Source organism: Meriones unguiculatus, chromosome X (genome assembly GCF_030254825.1).
Source record: "Meriones unguiculatus strain TT.TT164.6M chromosome X, Bangor_MerUng_6.1, whole genome shotgun sequence".
NCBI lineage: Eukaryota > Metazoa > Chordata > Mammalia > Rodentia > Muridae > Meriones > Meriones unguiculatus.
The window spans coordinates 38,722,186-38,739,772 of NC_083369.1; positions in this window are offsets into that span (position 1 = coordinate 38,722,186).

Genomic DNA, 17,587 nt, shown 5'->3' on the forward strand with positions numbered 1-17,587 from the left:
TATGGTCAATTTTGGAGAAGCTTCCATGAGGTGCTGAAAAGAAGGTAAATTCTTTCGTAGTTTGGTGAAAGGTTCTGTAGACATCTATTAGGTCCATTTGATATAGGACCTCTGTAAGTGTCATTATTTCCCTATTTAGCTTCTGTCTAGATGATCTGTCCCTTGGTGAGAGTGGAGAGTTGAAGTCTCTCCCTGTTAAGGTGTTGGGATTGACGTGTGGTAATCCACCATATAAATAGACTGAAGGAGAAAAACCATATGATCATCTCTTTAGATGCCAAAAAAGTATTTGACAAAATCCAACACCCATTTATGTTTAAAGTCTTGGAGAGATCAGGGATACAAGGCTCATTCCTAAACATAGTAAAGACAATATACAATAAGCTTACAGCCAATATCCAAACTAAATGGAGAGAAACTTAAATCAGTCCCACTGAAATCAGGGACAAGGCAAGGCTGCCCACTGTGTCCATATCTCTTCAACATAGTACTTGAAGTCCTAGCTAGAGCAATAAGACAATTAAAGGAGATCAAGGGGATAAGAATCAGAAAGGAAGAAGTCAAAGCATGACTGTTTTTAGATGATGTGATAGTATACATGAGTGATCTCAAAAATTTTACCAGAGAACTCCTTCAGCTGGAAAACACCATCAGCAAAGTGGCTGGATGAAAAATTAACTCAAATTAACAAAAAACAAACAAACAAACAAAAAACCAGTAACTCTCCTGTATACAAAAGACAAAAGGGCTGAGTAAGAAATTAGGGAAACAACACCCTTCACAATAGCCACTAATAACATAACGTATCTTGGTGTGACTCTAAACAAGGAAGTGAAAGATCTGTTAGAAAAAAACATCAAGTCTCTGAAGAAAGAAACTGAAGAAGATATCAGAAGATGGAAGGATCTCCCATGTTCATGGATCAGTAGGAATAACATAGTGAAAATGGCCATCCTGCCAAAAGCAATCTACATATTCAATGCAATTACCATCAAAATACTAGCAAAATTCTTTACAGACCTTGAAAGAAAAATTCTCACCTTCATATGGAACAACAAGAAACCCAGATTTGCTAAAACAATTCTCTACAGTAAAAGATCTTCAGGAGGTATCTCCATCCCTGATCTCAGGCTGTACTATAGGGCAACAATACTAAAAACTGCATGGTATTGGCATAGAAATAGACTGGTGGATCAATGGAATCGAATAGAAGACCCTGACATAAATCCACACACTTATGGACACCTAATTTTTGACAAAGATGCCAAAACCATTCAATGGAAAAAAGACAGCATCTTCAACAAATGGTGCTGGTCTAACTGGATGTCTACATGTAGAAAAATGCAAATAGATCCATACTTATCACCCTGCACAAAACTAAAGTCCAAGTGGATCAAAGACCTCAACATAAAAACAAGACACACTAAACCGCTTGGAATAAAAAGTGGGGAAGAGCCTTGAACTCATTGGCACAGGAGACAACTTCCTGAACAGGACATCAACAGCACAGGCTCTAAGAGTAACAATCAATAAATGGGACCTCATGAAACTGAAAATCTTCTGTAAAGCAAAGGACACTGTTGTCAGAACAAAACGAAAGCCTATAGATAAGGAAAGGATCTTCACCAACCCTATATCTGACAGAGGGCTAATATCCAGTATATATAAAGAACTCAAGAAGTTAAAAAGCAACACATCAAGTAATCCAATCAAAAATCAGATACAGAGCTAAACAGAGAATTCTCTATAGAGGAATATCAAATGGCAGAGAAATACTTAGGGAAATTCTCAGTCCTCATTCAGAAAGTCAAAAGGAGGAGAAAACAGGAGAAAACAGGACAGGAGCTTACCACAGAGGCTCTGAAAGACTCTACCCTGAAAGGGTATCAAAGCAGATGCTGAGACACATAGCCAAACTTTGGGCAGAGTGCAGGGAATCTTATGAAAGAAGGGGGAGATAAATATCTGGAGGGGACAGGAGCTCCACAAGGAGAGCAACAGAACCAAAAAATCTGGGCACAGGGGTGTTTTCTGAAGAACACCTGCACAGATGTAGCCCATGACAGCTCAGTGTCCAAGTGGGTTCCCTAGTAAGGAGAACAGCGACTGTCTCTGACATGAACTGATTGGCCTGATCTTTGATCACCTCCCCCTCAGGAGGGTGCAGCCTTACTAGGCCACAGAGGAAGACAATTCAGCCACTCCTGATGAGACCTGATAGACTAGGATCAGAGGGAAGGGGAGGAGGACCTCCCATATCAGTGGACTTGGAGAGGAGCATGGGAAGAGATGAGGGAGGTAGGGTGGGATTGGGAGGGAATGAGAGAGGGACTACAGCTGGGATACAAAGTGAACAAACTGTAATTAATATAACAATAGTAATTTAAGTAATTATGTGCAAATTTTACAAATAAATTAAAATAATTAAAATTAAATATTATTTAAAAAATAATTAAAAGGAAGAGTTGGTTCAAAAAAGGAAGATTGACAAACTTTTATCCAAGTTATCCAAAATAAGGAGAGTAGATCAAAATTAATAAAATTAGTAATGAAATGGGAGACATTGCAACAGATATTAAGAAAATTCATAGAAACATAAAGGCATACTTTAAAAGTCTATATGCCAACAAACTGAAAAACCTAAAAGAAATTAATAAATTCTGTGATACATATGACCTACAAAAAAGTAAATGAAGATGAAGTAAACAATTTAAAATGACCCATAAGCCCTAGTGAAATGCAAGCAGTAATTAAAAGTCTCCCAACCAAAAAAAGAAAAAAAAAGGAAAGGAAAAGAAAAAAATGCAAATGCACAGGAACCGATAGAATTGAAACTGAAAGAACATTTCATATTTCTCATATGAAGCACTATTAACCTCATATTAGAACCATACACCGACCCAACAAAAATGTCATAAACAATGTCTCTTATGAACATAAACACAAAATTTCTCAATAAAATATTTTAAAATTGAATTTAAGACTATAACAAAAAGATTGTCCACATTGGTCAAATTTGCCTCATCCCAGAGATTTAGGGATTACTCAAGACATCTAAATCAATAAATGTAACACACTACACTAACAGCCTAAAAGACAAAACTCACATTTTCATCTCATTAGATGCAGAAAAAGACTTTGAGAAAATCCAGCATTCATTCATGGTAAACGTCCTGGATAGACTAGGGATACAAGCGACATACTTCAACATAATAAATGAAACTTAAAGTAAGCCAACCTCATCCTAAACAGAGAGAAACCCAGAATATTTCTGCTAAAATCAAGAACACAACAAGAATGTCTATTTTTCCCTTATCTATTCAATATAGTACTTAAAGTCTTAGTTAGAGCAATAAGATATCTGAAGTAAATTGAGGGAATGCAAACAGGAATGGAAGAAGTCAAAGTGTCCTTATTTGCAAATTACATGATTTTGTACATAAAAAACCCAAGGATTCTTAGTGTTTACCACTGAAAAATCAGCAAGGTGGTAAAAATAATTCTCCTTTAAATAACTGAACATGTCAGTGTTTCTCTTTTATTCATAGCTTGCTATGTGGCCATTCTTGACAAAACTGGTTGCAATCCTTATTTTATATCTTGCTTCTGCCAGTCAGTCTTTAATTTAATGCATTTTTATTTTTAATGACTAAAGAATGACATTCAGTTAACTTTATTAAGGCATCAGAAAGTCACTCTGCTAGGCTTTGGACAACCAGGGGAAGGGGACGAAGAAGGGAAAGTGTATGTGTAGGGGTAATTATGCTCTTCAGCTTATTTTCAAAATTAAAGAGCCAATAGATGTTTTAATAAAAAATAAAATAAAAAATTCAGCAAAATAGCAGAAACAAAATTAACACATAAAAATCTTTGTATATACAAATGACAAAGGGACTGAGAAAGAAATTGGCAAACAGTATCTTTCACAATGGCCTCAAAACCAATAAAATATCTTGGAATAATTCTAACCAGGCAAGTGAAAGGTTTGTATAATAAAATCTTTAAGACAATGAAGAAAGAAATTGAAAAATACAACAGAAGACAAAAAGCTCTCCCATGCTCATGGAGCTATCGGATTAACATTGTGAAAATGACCATCCTATCATGACTACTCTATAGATTTAATGCAATATCATCAAAATTCCAATGCAATTTTCCACAAAAATTGAAAAAAAGGATCCTCAATTTCATATGGAAAAACAAAAACCTAGGAGAGCTAAAACTGTTTTTTTAATATGTCATGACATTTTATTTTATTTTTACAATAGAACATATTTTCAAAATTGACAAAAAATTGAAACCATCAAAAAATGTCACGAATATGTGTACATGAAGGCAGGACAAACATTTAACTTCCCTATCTACATCTATTTTTTACATTTTTTTAATTTTTATTAATAACACTTTATCCACCCTGCATCCCCCCAAAAGCCCCTCTCTCCTCCCCTCCCAGTCCCACCTTCCCCCCCACGCATGCCCCTCCCCATGTCCACCAATAGGGAAGGCCTTCCTCCCCTTCGTTCCAATCCCATTCCAACAGATCACATCAAAAATGGCCTCTGTGTCATCCTCTGTGGCCCAGTAAGGCTGCCCTCCTCTCAGGGGGAGGTGATTGAAGAGCAGGCCAACCAGACTATGCCAGAAGCAGTCCCTCCTCCCATCACCATGTAACCCACTTAGACACTAAACTGCCATGGACCACATCAGCCCAGGGGCCCTAGGCCATCTCCATGCTTGGTACTTGGTTGGGGTATGACTCTCTGGGAAGACTCTTGTGTTCAGATTTTCTGGTTCTTTTGCTCTCCTTGTGGGGTTCCCGTCCTCTCCAGATCCTACTATTTCCCACTTCTTACATAAGATTCCATGCACTCAGCCCGACCATCGATCAAAGTCTCAGCATCTGCCCCGACAGTCCACAGGGCAGAGCCCCCCCTCCAGGCCCTCCCCGGCAGGCCCCTAGACTGTTTCCTGCCTTCTTCTTCTTCTGATGTCCATCCTCTTTGCCCTTCGGGATGCGGATTGAGCATTCTAGTCTGAGTCCTCCCTCTAGAACAGTTTCTCTATATGTAGAGATTTTAGTAGGTTTATCCTATATGTCTATATGAGTGAGTATATACCGTGTGTGTCCTTCTGCTTCTGGGACAGCTCACCTGGATGATCCTTTCCAGGTCCCACCATTTACCTGCAAATTTCATGATTTCCTTCTTTTTTACATTGTGTAGATGTACCAAAATTTCTGCATCCATTCTTCAGTTTAGGGGCATCCGGGCTGTTTCCAGCTTCTGGCTATTACAAATAGCGCTGATAAAAACATGGTTGAGCAAATGTCCTTATTGTTTATTTGAGCCTCTTGGATATATGCCTAGGAGTGGTATGGCTGGATCTTGAGGAAGCGCTATTCCTAGTTGTCTGAGAAAGTGCCAGATTGATTTCCAGAGTGGTTGTACAAGTTTACATTCCCACCAGCAGTGGAGGAGGGTTCCCCTTACTCCACATCCTCTCCAGCATGTGTTGTCATTTGAGTTTTTCATCTTGGCCATTCTGATGGGTGTAAGGTGAAATCTCAGGGTCGTTTTGATTTGCATTTCCCTGATGGCTAATGACGTTGAGCATTTATTTCAAGTGTTTCTCTGCCATTTGATATTCCTCTACAGAAAATTTTCTGTTTAGCTCTGTTCCCCATTTTTTAATTGGATTACTTGGTTTGCTGCTTTTCAGCTTCTTTAGTTCTTTATATATCCTGGATATGAGACCTCTGTCAGATAAAGGGTTGGTGAAGATTCTTTCCCAGTCTGTAGACAGTCATTTTGTTTTGATGATGGTGTCCTTTGCTTTACAGAAGCTTTTTAGTTTCATGAGGTCCCATTTATTGATTGTTGATCTTAGAGCCTCTGCTGTTGGTGTTCTGTTCAGGAAGTTGTCTCCTGTGCCAATGAGTTCAAGGGTATTCCCCACTTTTTCTTCGAACCGATTTAGAGTATCTGGTTTTATGTTGAGGTCTTTGATCCACTTGGACTTCAGTTTTGTGCAGGGTGATAAGTATGGATTTATTTGTATTTTTCTACATGTAGACATACAGTTAGTCCAGCACCAGTTGTTGAAGATGCTATCTTTTTTCCATTGTATGGTTTTGGCATCTTTGTCAAAGATCAAGTGTCCATAAGTGTGTGGGTTTATTTCTGGGTCTTCTATTGAGTTCCATTGATCCACCATTCTGTTTCTATGCCAGTACCATGCAGTTTTTAAAACTGTTGCTCTATAGTACAGCTTAAGATCAGGGATGGAGATACCTCCAGAAGATCTTTTATTGTAGAGGATTGTTTTAGCAATTCTAGGTTTCTTGTTATTCCATAAGAACTTGAGAATTTTTCTTTCCAGGTCTATAAAGATTTGTGTTGGTAATTTGATCGGGATTGCATTGAATCTGTAGATTGCTTTTGGTAAGATGGCCATTTTTACTATGTTAATCCTGCCAACCCATGAGCGTGGGAGATCTTTCCATCTTCTGATATCTTCTTCTAATTCTTTCTTCAGAGACTTGAAAATTTTTTCATACAAGTCTTTGACTTGCTTGGATAAGGTTACACCAAGGTACTTTATGTCATTTGTGGCTATTGTGAAGGGTGTTGTTTCCCTAATTTCTTTCTCAGCCCTTTTGTCTTTTGTATACAGGAGGGCTACTGATTTTTTTGAGTTAATTTTGTATCCGGCCACTTTGCTGAAGGTGTTTATCAGCTGTAAGAGTTCCTTGGTAGAGTTTTTGGGATCACTCACATGTACTATCATATCATCTGCAAATAGTGATAATTTTATTTCTTCCTTTCCAATTTGTATCCCCCTGAGCTCCTTCACCTGTCTTATTGCTGTAGCAAGGACTTCCAGAACTATGTAGAAGAGGTATGGAGAGAGTGGGCAGCCTTGTCTTGTCCCTGATTTCAGTGGGATTGCTTTAAGTTTCTCTCCGTTCAGTTAGATGTTGGCTATAGGTTTGCTGTATATCACCTTTATTATGTTTAGATATGTGCCTTGTATCCCTGATCTCTCCAAGACTTTAAACATGAATGGAAGAAGGATTTTGTCAAATGCTTTTTCAGCATCTAAGGAGATTATCATGTGTTTTTTTTTTCTTTCAGTTTGTTAATATGGTGGATCACATTGATGGATTTCTGTATATTGAACCACCCCTGCATACCTGGGATGAAGCCTACTTGGTCATAGTGGATGATATATTTGATATGTTCTTGTATTTGGTTTGCAAGTATTTTGTTGAGTATTTTTGCATCAGTGTTCATAAGGGAGATTGGCCTGATACTCTCTTTGTTGGGTCTTTGTGAGGTTTAGGTATCAAGGTGACTATGGCTTCGTAGAATGAGTTTGGCAATGCTCCTTCTGTTTCTATTTTGTGGAATAGTTTGCAAAGAACTGGAGTTAGCTCTGCTTTGATGGTCTGGTAGAATTCTGCGCTGAAACCATCTGGTCCTGGGCTTTTTTTTTTTTTTTTTTTTTTGGATGGGAGACTTTTGATGACTGCTTCTATTTCCTTGGGGAATATAGGACTATTTAATTGATTGATTTACCTGGTCCTGATTCAGCTTTGGTAAGTTGAATCGATCAAGAAAATTGTCCATTTCATTTAGATTTTCAAATTTTGTGGCATACAGAATGTTGAAGTAAGTCTTAATGATTGTTTGGATTTCCTCAGTGTCTGTCCTTATGCCCCTCTTTTCATTTCTGATTTTGTTGATTTGGATTGTGTCTCTCTGCCTTTTAGTTAGCTTGGCTAAGGGTTTGTCAATCTTGTTGATTTTCTCAAAGAACCAGCTCTTGGTTTCATTGATTCTTTGAATTGTTTTATTTGTTTCTAATTGATTGATTTCAGCCCTGAATTTGATTATTTCTAGCCGTCTACTCCTTTTTGGTGTGTCTGCTTCTTCTTCTTCTAGGGTTTTGAAGTGAGCCATTAAGTTGCTTGAATGAGCTGTCTCAGATTTCTTCTTGAAGGCACTTAGTGCTATGAACTTTCCTCTTAGCACTGCTTTCATTGTGTCCCACCAGTTTGGGTATGTTGTGTCTTCATTTTCATTGACTTCTAGGAAGAGTTTAATTTCTTTCTTTATTTCTTCCCTGACCCAGTTGTCATTTAGTAGCAAGTTGTTCAGTTTCCATGTATGTGTAGGCGTTTTGCTATTTCTGTTGTTGTTGACGTCCAGTTTTAGTCCACGGTGATCAGACAGGATACAAGGGATTATTTCAATCTTCTTGTATCTATTTAGACTCACTTTGTGACAAACTATATGGTCTATTTTGGAGAAGGTTCCATGAGATGCTGAGAAGAAGGTAAATTCTTTTGTGTTTGGGTGTAAAGTTCTGCAAATTTCTGTTAGGTTCATGAGCTCAGTTAGAGACATTGTTTCTTTGTTTGATTTCTGTTTTGTTGACCTGTCCTTTGTTGAGAGTGGGGTGTTGAAGTCTCCCACTATTAATGTATGGGGATCTAGGTGTGGTTTAAGTTTTATCAATGTTCCTTTTACAAATGTGGGTGCCCTTATATTTGAGGCATAGATGTTCAGGATTGTGATGTCTTCCTGGTGGAATTTTCCCTTGATGAGTATGAAGTGTCCTTCCCCATCTCTTTTTATTAATTTTGGTTCAAAGTCTATTTTAACAGATATTAGAATGGTTACTCCTGCTTGCTTCTTGGGTCCACTTGTTTGGAAAGCAGTCTTCCAACACTTTACCCTCAGGTAATGTCTATCTTTGTGGCTTAGGTGTGTTTCTTGTATGCAACAGATTGCTGTGTTTTGTTTATGTATCCATTCTGTTAGTCTGTGTCTTTTTATTGGAGAATTGAGTCCATTGATGTTGAGAGAGAGTAATGACCAGTGGCTCTTTGATCCTTTGATTTTGATGTTGGCTGTGGTCATAAGATTGTGTGCTTGGTTGCTTTTTGTCTTACTTTAGTGAGGTTAATTATTTCCTGTGTTTTCTTGAAAGTAGCTAGTTTTCTTGGGTTGTATTTTCCCTTCTAGTGTCTTCTGTAATGCTGGATTTGTGTGTAGGTATTGTTGAAATTTGTTTTTGTCATTGAATATCTTGTTTTCTCCGTCTATGAGGACTGAGAGCTTTGTTGGGTATAGTAGCCTGGGCTGACATCTATGTTCTCTTAGGGTCTGCATGATATCTGTCCAGGCCCTTCCGGCTTTCATAGTCTCTGTTGAAAAGTCAGATGGGATTCTAATGGGTTTGCCATTATATGTTACTTGGCCTTTTTCTCTTGCAGCTTTTAGTATTTTTTCTTTGTTCTGTATACTTACTATTTTGATTATTATGTAGCAGGAGGATTTTCTTTTCTGGTCTAATTTATTGGGTGTTCTGTAGGCCTCCTGTATTCTTATTGGTCTCTCCTTTAAGTTGGGGAAATTTTCTTCAATGATTTTGTTGAAAATGTTTTCTGGGCCTTGGAGGAGGGAATCTTCTTTTTCCTCTATTCCTATTATTCTTAGGTTTTGTTTTTTCATATTGTTTTGGATTTCTTGGATGATCTGTGTCAGGAATTTTTTGGATTTAACATTTTCTTTGACTGATACATTGTATCTTCCACACCTGAGATTCTTTCTTCCATCTCTTGTAGTCTGTTGGTTATGTTTACCTCTGTAGTTCCTGTTTTCTTCCCTAAATTATTCCTCTCCATTATTTCCTCCATTTGTGTTTTCTTTACTTTTTCCAATTCTATCTTCAGATCTTGAATTATTTTGTTTACTTCCTTCACCTGTCTGATGGTATTTTCCTGTTTTTCTTTTAGTTCCTTCAACTCTGTTTCTTTTATTTTTTTTTCAGTGATTTAATTATTTCTTCTCTGAAGGCCACAAACTGTTTGGCTGCATCTTTCTGTATTTCTTTACGTATGGCCATAATCTGCTAGTCTTTAACTTCTCCATTTCTTTATGGATAGCCATGATCTGTTTGATTTTATCTTCCTCTATTTCTTTACATATTTTATTTGTTTCCTCTGTTATCCTCTTCATCAGCATAGATGTAAGATCATCTTCTTGATTTTCTATTATGCTGGGTTGTCCAGGGTTGCTCACCCCTGGATGGCTGGGTTCTGTAGATGCCATATTGTTCTGTCTTTTGTTGGTTGAGCTTTTATGCTGACCTCTACCCATTGGGCTGTTTTAGGTGTTGGCTGTTAGTTTCTGGTGCTTCCTGGCATCCTGAGGTACAGAGAATGCCCTCGGCTGGAAGATGATTTTTCCTGAAGGAGGCCTCCTCTGCTTTTTGGTTATGGTCACTGTATGGCCAGTATTTCTCAGAAATTGCCACTGCTCACCTCAGGCATATAGACCTGAGTAGTAGCTGTGGTCTTTGTTAGTTAGGGGGGCTCTTTTCTCACCTGTAGAAGTCCTCAAGACAGCTTCCCCGCTGCTGGGTTTCTCCTCGCTCTGAATTTAGTAAGCTGCTGCTGTTGTTACAGTTTTCCAGGTACAGCCCTCTTTAGGAACTTGCTGATTCCCTAGCTGTGGGGTTTTCTCCCAACAGGAAAACTCAATATCTTGTACCCTGGGGCACACAGTTATGTCTGAGAAGGTAAGAGGAACGCCCAGCAAGTCTCTGGGCCGGAGGCTGAGTGCTCCACTCTGTACCGGGACATTGTGCACCCAAGTTTGAGCTGTTGGGTGGGTGCACTGCTCTGGTCTGGAGACTGTGCACTCCTCTCTACACTGGCCACTGAGGGCTCCTCTCTGGTCTGGAGGCTTGGCGCCTTACTCTGAGCCAGAAGCTGTGTGTTCCTATCTGGGTTGGCGCCTGGGGGCGCCGCTCTGGTCCGGAGGTTGTGAACCCCGGTCTGGAATGGCGGCTGCAGGCACTGCTCTGGTCCGCAGGCTCTGTGCTCTGATCTGGGCTGGCAGTGTGTGTCCCCTTCTGAGCCAGAGGCTGTGCACGCCTCTCTGGGCTGGCAACTAAGGGCTCTGCTCTGGGTCTGAGGCTTGGCTCCTCACTCTGGGCCAGAGTCTGTGCCCCCGATCTGTTATGGTGGCTGGGGTGGCTGATCTGGGCCCGAGGCTGTGCGCACCCATCTGGGCTTGCAGCTGTGTACCCAGCTTTGGGCCAGAGGCTGTGCACTCCACTCTGGGCTGGCAGTTGAGGTCTCTGCTCTGGTCTGGAGGCTGAGCGCCTCACTCTGGGCCAGACAGAGGCTGTGTGTCCCGGTCCTGGCAAGGGGAACCACAGGAGGCTGTGTGTGCCTATCTAGGGTGGCGGGTGTGCCCACCGGTCCCCAGGACCTTTACCAGGTATTGACTGGGTGACCTGAGGTCGGTCCTAATTATTTTCCACACCGTAGGCTTTCCTCTCACCTGGCAATCACGATCGCTGGTGTTTTAGGTCCCTGAGTTCAGTCTCCCGATCACTGTGTCAATACTGCTGTCCTGCTTCTCAGACACAGTGTCCTCCCGGCGCTGCAATCTTGTCGCTCCTCTTCCTAAAACTGTTTTATGTGGGAAAAGAACTCATGGAGGTACCTTCCTCCTAGCAAAATATAGTAACGGAAATAGCATGGTATTGGCATAAAAACAAACCCATTCATTAATGGAATTGAATTGAAGACTCATAATTTCACCCACTGTGGAAATCAATCTGGCAGTTCCTCAGAAAACGTGGAATAGTTCTATCTCAAGACCCAACTCTGGGCATATACCCAAAAGATGTTCCACCACACCACAAGGACACTTGCTCAACTATGTTCATAGCAGCTTTATTCATATTAGCCAGAATCTGGAAACAACGTAGATGCCCCTCAACCAAAGAATGGTACATTTATACAATGAAATACTACTCAGCTATTAAAAACAAGGAAATCATGCAATTTACAGGCAAATGGATAAAACTAGCAAAGGTCATCCTGAGTGAAATAACACAAACCCAGAAAGACATGCATGATATGTATTCATTTCTAAGTGGATATTAACCATAAAGCATAGGATAGCCATGCTACAATTCATAGACCCAAGGAAGCCAATGAGTGCCCAAGGGGAGATGCTTGAGTTTCACTCAGAACAGGAAATAAAATAGATATCTGAAGTAGATGGAGGGATGGAACTGGGTTGGAAAAGGTATGGGGAGAGTTACTAGGGTGGAGATCAGGTATGTGGAAATCTGGGGGAGGGGAGGAGGAGGAGAGAGAATGGAATCCAGTGGTGGTGGTCTCTGGGGCGGGGGAGGTTTCTGGGAGTCTCTGAGGGTAAATAGAGCTGAGATTCCTAGCAGCATGAGTTAAGGACTTTCAGATCACCACCTCCTGTAGACAAATGGGACTCTCACTGGAGACAAAAGGGCACCAATGGACCCATAAAACCTTTGACCCAACATTTGTCTTGCCTACAAGAAGTGAAGGGGAGCAGAGATTGAGAGAATGGCAAACCAGCAACTGGCCCTACTTGAGACCCACCCCATGGGAAAGTGGCAACCCCTGTCACTATTAATGATACTCTGCTATGCTTGCAGACAGGAGTTTAGCATAAATGTCTTCTGAGAGGCTTCATTCAGCAGCAGATGGAAACAGATACAGAGACCCACAGGCAAACAATAGGCCAAGCTTGAGGAGTTCTGTGGAAGAGTGGGAAGAAGGATAGAGGGAGCCAGAGGGGTCAAGGACACCACAAGACCTACAGAGTCAACTAACCTGGGCCCATGGGGACTCATAGAGATGGAAGCAACAACCAAAGAGCATGCATGGGACTGGACCTAGACTTCCTACACGTAAGTAGCAGATGTGCAGCATGGTCAGTATGTGGGTCTCCTGACAATGGGAGTAGGGGCTGACTCTGACTCTGTTGCCTGCTACTGGATCCCTGTCCCTTAGCTGAGCTGATTTTCCAGGTCCCAGTGGGAGAGGATGTGTTTAGTCCTGCTGAGACTTGATGCTCCTGTGTAGGTTGATACATCTTGGGGGCCTCTCTTTCTCTCAGAAAAAAAAGAAAGAGTAGGACTGGGAAGAGAGGAGGGAGAGGGCTGGTATCAGGCTGTAAAGAAATTAAATAATAAATGGGAAAAATAAATATAGGATAGAAACCAAGGAATTAAAAAAATAAAAACAAAAATAAAATAGAACTAAGCAGAGAGTTCTCAAAAGATAAAACACAAAGAGCTAAGAAACATTTTAGAAAAGCTCTACATTCTTATTCATCAAAGAAATGTGAACTCCTTTGCAATTTCATCTTACCCCATTCATAATGGCCAAAATTAGCCAAACACATCACAGCATATGCTGGTGAAGATCCAGGAAAGAACACTTATTCTTTGCTAGTGGAAGTTCAAAGTGTTTCAGTTACTATGGAAATCAGGTGAAATGTTAGTCAAAAAGCAAAAAAAAAAAAAAAAAAAAAAAAAAAAAAAAAAAAAAAAAAAATCTACCACAAGACCCAGATATGCTATCATTAGGCAAATACACAAAGAACTTTACATCTTACTACAAAGATACTTGCTTGTACATGTTTATTGTTGCTCTATTCATAGAAGCCAGAAGTTAAAAACATATCCTAGCTTTCCATCAATTGATAAATGAATAATGAGAATGTGGTGCATTTATGTAATGAGATACTATGTGACTGTTACAAAGAAAGAAATTACTAATTTGCAGCCAAGCTATTTTCCTACCTAGAGCTGTTAGAAAAATAGTTATCCTGAGTAAAATAACCCAGATTCCAAAGGACAAATATTGTACTCTCTCCCCTATATGTGGATTTGCCTTTTAAGCTTTAGATATATATGTTTAAGTGCAAATAACTATGAAGGTTAGGTAGCTAGTAAGTAATGGAAGCAGTAAGGGTTCCTCCAAGAGAGTGGAAATAGAACAAAAGTGTTATGGAGAGGTAAAGAGGAAGCTAGAATAGGAGAATCAAATGGGGGGACTAGAGTTCAGGGTAAAAGGAAAGAATATGGGGAGAAACAACTAACACCAAAAGCCTTTTGAAAATCCATATGCTATAGAAGATGCCATATATATATATATATATATATATATATATATATATATATATATATATGGTATTTAAATGGAGTCACAAAAAGTGGAAGGGTCATGCTCATCCCCCAGCTAGATATCTTATGCCACTGAGTAAAGCCTCTAGTGCCAGGAATGGACTGCATCTTGTTCAGTCATTGTCCAAAAGGGTCTTGTAGATGCCCCCCCACCAAACATTGTCAAGGCTACTCTCTATAACCTGTTGTTGAGGATATAACTTACTTATGCAATCGTACATGAACAAATCAAGTTGTTACTCACCTAGGTGACTCAGCCTTACTAGCTCATGGTATTAGAAGGTACTTTGCAAGCTACTGGAGGATACCACTCAGCTAAAACCCTAAGACTCACAAAAGCTTCCTGCCTGAAAGATAGACTGTTACCATAGTGGTACAAATATTATGAAAGCAGCTAACTACTATTTAATTGAATTTAAGGCCCACTCCATGAGGTGGAATCCACACTTGACACTGCTAAAGTGGCCAATAACTGAAGATTAAGTTGGTCATAGGCCCTAGTGGAAAACTTATTCCTGTTTTTTCTGCTATAATAATATAGCAAGAAAATGATTCCTAATGACATATTGCTTTACCCATAGAATAGAACATAGCTTAGCCCATATTAGAGAAGCTTTTCCATGCAGCAGATGGTAATTAAAACAAAGATCTACAACTGAACAATGCAGTATTCAAGAGACTTTGGGGCACTGAGATCTAAATGGGATATGTTTATCAAACCCCTTCCCTCAGGGCCCATGGGTGTATGTAGAAAAGGAGATGGAAATATTATAAGAGTAAGAGGTAGTGGGTGACTCTAAGAACACTGTCTTACCCAGACAACAGAACTAATAGACACATAAACTTTAAGCCATTGTGACAGCATACACGAGAGCTGTACAGGTTCAAACCAAACAAAATCAGAAGCTATTCACAGCTGATAAGGGAAAGGGAAAATTGAAACATGATGGGAAAGGGGAAATGGGCTTTCTCTAATGCAATGTCACTGGGTATATCAACCATATTCTAGGGCATAGTTAGCCAACACAAAAGAAACTCCATGGTGTGTGTGTGTGTGTGTGTGTGTGTGTGTGTGTGTGTTTAGAAAGAGAAAGAGAGAGAGAGAGAGAGAGAGAGAGAGAGAGAGCATAAAATCTATAGGTTGGGAAAATTAAGGATGAGTTGGGAAAGGAGAAAGAATATGATAAAAATACATTGAATGAGAAAAAAAAATTAAGTTAATAAAAAAAGGACATAAGTCTCCTCTGTATAAAGGCCTTAGTATTCCTTCAGGACATCCAATTCAAGTGCCACCAAAATTCTATATGTAACTTTTAGCTAGAGACATGAATGGCATGTACAGTGATCTCATAATGGGGCTGACAGAAACTGAGAATTAAGGGAATATAGAGATTTTTTATCCTGAGCTTAGCATAGACAAGCTTGCGAAAAATGTCAACCTCCCCAAAATTTGTCTACAGATTCAATGTAATCATGAGAATACTAGCAAGATGTTTAGAAGAAACTGAGCAGCTGATTGTAAAATTGATATTGAAATTGAAAATATGAGGGGACTGCACGATGGCAGCACCCAGTGCACACCATGTATAAGGGCAGAGGATCTGAAGCTCCAGAACTGGTGAGTGGAGGGGCAGCTGAAGCCAGAGCATCGACTTTGAGCCTTCCTGGGGGAGAGGGACAACCCGTGAGCTAGGACAGATTGGAACCAGGCCCCCTAGGAAAAATCTCAGGGGGTCTGACAGTGGCGAACTATCCCCCACCCTGCACTTTCAGCTGCACCATCCCTTGCTCCAGCTGCTTGGCAGTGGCTGCAGCAGGGGCAGGGAGTGCATAACCTCAGGTGCTGGGGGTCTCCTTATTTAGGGGACCCAAATCTGAGAGTAGAAAACTGTGGACTCTCTGAGCTTAACACATATGCATGCAAGTGAGTACACACGGGCCCTCTGAGCTTTTCACACACGCATGCGAGTGAGTGCATCTATGAGAGAGTGCATACAGAGCCCCAGATCCAGGGTCCCTCTATGCTTGCCACCAGAACACTGGATCCCACACCCCCACTGTGGGCAATATAAGGATCCCTGAGACAGCATTCTCAACATTGGAGCCCTTGTTCTGTGGGTCTCCCAATGGAATCCAGCTAAACAATTCTTGGAAACAATTCCTGGAGCAGAGATAGTGCAGCCCAGACAGTTCTGAGCACTTGGAACACAATATCAAGACAGGTCTGTGGGCCACCCGATCCATTTAGGGCAGGTGTGCACACACACTGTACCAGCGAACCTCACCTACACCACAGCCTGCACTTAAGCTCCTTCCTTACACTTCATCCTTCCAGGAAAGCACACCTCCATGCACACTCCTCTGCTGTGCACTTGTACCTGTGTCCTTCCTCCCTTAGCTGCATCTGAAACACCAACACCTGCTCCCAAACCTGTGGACCTCTCTCATCTTCCTGAAGAATACTCCAGACTCCAGAGACAGATGGACCCAGTCTACAGTACAGGCTCCAGGAACAAGTAGCAAAGTCTATGAATAAGCAGATGGCTAGAGGTGGGCATAAGAACGCATCCAAAAAAATCGGGACATCATGCCTTCACCCCCAAAATCAATGGCTATTTTAATTGATTGGAAACACGGGAAAATGATTTAAAATCTATGCTTACCTAGTTATTAGAGGCACATAAAGAGAAAAACAAACAAAAAATAGGTGGATCAAGGAAAGACAGGAATACAAATACAAACAGATGAAGGAAATGCTGCAAGACATGAAAACGGAATTACAATAAAAAAAAGAAAGCACAAACACAGAAAACTCTGGAGCTAGAGAACTTACAGAAGAGATCAGGAACCACAAAGAAAAATATCACCAACAGAATACAAGAGATGGAAGAGAGAATATCAGGCACTGAAGATACAATTGCAGAAATTGATAATTTCTCAAAGAAAAAATAAAATCTGAAAAGTTACAAACACAAAACATCCATGATATCAAGGACTCCAAGAAAAAAAAATGAAATCTAAGAATAATAGGAATACATGAAAAAGAAGATTCCAGGCTCCAAGATTCAGAAAATATTTTTCAAGAAAATCATAGAAGAAAATTTCCCCAATGTAAAGAAAGAGATGCCCTTAAACATACAAGAGGCCTATAGAACACCAAATAGACTAGACCAGAAAAGAAACTCGTCACTTCACATAATAGTCAAAACAATAAATCTACAGAACAAAGAAAAGATACTGAAAGCATCAAGGGGAAAAGGCCAACTAACATACCAATTAGACCTATCAGAATCACACTACATTTCACAATAGAAACTATGAAAGCCAGAAGGGCCTGGGCAGATGCCATGCAGACTCTAAGAGAACACAAATGTCAAACCAGACTACTCTATCTAGTAAAACTTTCAAAAAACATAGATGGAGAAAAAAATATTCCATGACAAAACTAAACTTAAACAGTATCTATACAGCAAGCCAGCCCTAAAGAAGACACTGAAAGGAAAACTCCAATCTAACAAAATTAACTAAACCCCAGAAAACACAGGAC